The following is a 2979-nucleotide window of genomic DNA, read 5'->3' on the forward strand; positions in this document are numbered from 1 at the left end:
TTGTGACTGAGGAAAGGCTTTTTGCTGAGATGGTTTTGTGGGGTCAGTGAACTCTGATTCGCTGCACCTTGGTTAAAAACTTCTGTTTTCTAACCTTGCAACTCAGCAAGTCGAGCACCTGAGCAACCCGATCTAGTGGAGGGTGTCCCTGCCCGTGGAACAAGGTGAGCTTTAAGGTCCCTTCCAACCCAAAGCATCCTCTGATTCTCTAAGTGCCTTTGAGTTCCAGCAGTAGCAGCAGCACCTGAAGGACACTGAGGTCAGATGGTGCCTTCAGGGACACCTCATGCGTTAACACAAATGTTTGCTGAGAGGAGAGTTTGAGCAGAGGGGAGCAGGACAGATGGCACTTCCCAGAGCTGCACCTCGCTGTTGGCTGCTTGGGGAGCTCTCCCTGAACGCTGTGCTACACTAAGTCAATCCTCACTTGTGTTTGTCCTGCCTGCTTTCCCAGGAGCCTGGGCTGCACCGTGGTGGAAATGCTGACGGAGAAGCCCCCCTGGGCCGAGTACGAAGCCATGGCCGCCATCTTCAAAATCGCCACCCAACCCACCAACCCCCAGCTGCCCTCCCACATATCAGAACACTGCAGGGACTTCCTAAAGCAGATCTTTGTGGAAGCCAGGCACAGACCCTCTGCTGAAGAGCTGCTCAGACACCAGTTTGCGCAGCTCCAGTACTGAATTACCTCCCTCGCTCTCTCCGTGCCCCGTCCGGTCTCGTCGCAACCGCCCGTCGTGGTGCTGCATCTTGGGAACGCCGACTCAGCTGGCCTAGTCCTTTGGGGAAGTCGTGAAAGGAACTTGGGGGGCTGCTCTCGTGCCTGATTCCTTAATTTGCTGGACTGATGTTCATCCTGCCGACGGCTGGGGTTGTTTTTTTTTTTGGCCCTGAGATACCTGGATGTGACCTTGCAGCTGGCTGCGTGTTTTCTGCAGGGAACGGGAACGGGAAGAAATCTGAACCCAGGTGGGAACTGGGAGAGCTCCACTCTGCAGAACAGAAACATTGCAACAGCCTCTCCAGACCAGCTCTTGTCTGTGTGGGTCCCTGCTTTCCAGCCAGGGGCTCCAGAGGCATCTCCAGTCCCTGGATCCAGCCCAAAGCCACGTGTCATGGAGCACGAGCTCTCTATAGTATGATATATTTTTCTTCTTAAGTATTCAGCATCTGAAGGTGTTCACAGAAAATATTGATTCAGAAGTATGTGAATAGTGTTATTTTATAATGAGCCCATGGATTTTTGGGGTGGGGGGGTGAGGGAGGTCTTTCTAGCCAAATGTCAGGATAATCAGAAGAGTTTCAGCAGAGTGCAATCGCTCCGGGGCCTGAGGGAAGGACTCTCCCGCTGATGCTGGAAAATCCAGAGCTCCATTTCCAAGGCTTGATCTGCCCCAGCATTGAGGCAGTGTCAGTTTGTGTCCTCATGGCCAGCAAATCTGTGCTCCTGCTTCTCTCCCTGGGGCTGCTGGGTCCAAACAAAACCCCTCTGGGGAGGGAGTTGTGCAGAAGAGTTTCCTGCTGCATCCATCTCTCTTTCTGGCTGGTAACGTCGTGCCATCCTTTAAACCAAAGATAGTCCCTCTGGTGCCCAGGAATTTCCTTCAGCCTTTCTTTGAGCACCTGGCTAATGGAAAATGGAGTTTTTTTCGTGGGTAAATTAGCTGGACACTCGTGGGTGTTTTTTGTGCACAGGAAGTTGGGATCGAACTCAGCCCTTTGGTGTGGTTTGTTTTATAGGTATGCAAGTGGTTATTTAAGACTTCCATAAAATGCCCAATTTAAATAAGCTTTTTAGGAGTTAAGTCAAAACAAGGAACCAGAGAGAACATTTGAAATGGTAGCAAATAATCTCAAATTACCTGGAGATCCCCACAGAGGTGCCAGCAAAACACAGCCAAGTGATTTTGCTTTTGAGAGGTACCACAAGTCTGAGCAGTGAGTTCCTGATGCCCTCAGACCCTCTCTCAGTTGGTTTGGGCACCAATAATCCGTGTTTCACTCATAAAAGACCATCAGTTTTTAAGTGCTGAGGATTCGTGGAGTAATTATAAGTTACCTCTGAGAAATGGAACTAAGAAAAGTGAATGTTAATTAGCTAAAATGTTGCTTTATAAGGCAACAGTAAAGGTGTTCTGCTCTTGTATTGGGAACCATATTAAGGCTCCACACACCTCCACTCCTCTCCCCCATAAAAACTTGAAAATTGCTTCATAATGCAGCAAAAATTAAGTTTTTAAGTGAATGCTGATGGCAGGATAAGGCAAACTTTTAATGAAACCAAACTCCTTGAACACACGACAAACAACACTGTGTTGAATTAAAAAAAAAAAAGAAAAAATTTAAAAAAAAAGAACCCTAAAAACCCCAAGCAACCAAAAACCCTGAAAGGGTTTAAGAGTCTGAAGTGTTTTTCCAGCACCTGAATATACCAAAGTTTGGGATCTTGACTCGCCACCCTGCAGCGATGGGGACGCCTGTGGGGGTTCCTCTCTCTCTCTCTTTCTCATCCTTGAGACCTCCTCCCGTGATTTTTTTCCTTGTTATCCCACCAGGCTGTGTTCTGGGAGAGGACAGGGCATGAGGAAACGGTGTCACTTTTTAAACCTTTCAAAGCAACTCGATCCTCAGGACCCGCCGCGGCTTTTTTTACCTCATCTGTTCCAGAGCAGAGCAAAGAGCCCCCCAGGGACTGATGGCTCTTCCCTATGCTGAGATGTGCTTACTCTGTGTATCCCACCTGTATTCCAGCCTGCAGTAAATGGAATTAAACAGCTGTCCAGCGACAGAGAACAACGGGGTGCCAGCTTGGACTCGTGTTTTGCAGCCCCCCCCCCCCCGGCCCAGCGTTGGGCACAGGAAGAAGCCAAAGCATTCCTTTGTCTGTTTGGAGATGCACTTTTATGAATGTAGTTTATATCGCTCTTTTTTAGCTCTTTTTACATCATGTAAACAGTGATGCCTCATACTTTTTTTTTT

Source organism: Empidonax traillii, unplaced genomic scaffold (assembly GCF_003031625.1).
Source record: "Empidonax traillii isolate 1590-97213 ecotype Southwest subspecies unplaced genomic scaffold, ASM303162v1 scaffold832:size729604, whole genome shotgun sequence".
NCBI classification, from domain to species: Eukaryota; Metazoa; Chordata; class Aves; order Passeriformes; family Tyrannidae; genus Empidonax; species Empidonax traillii.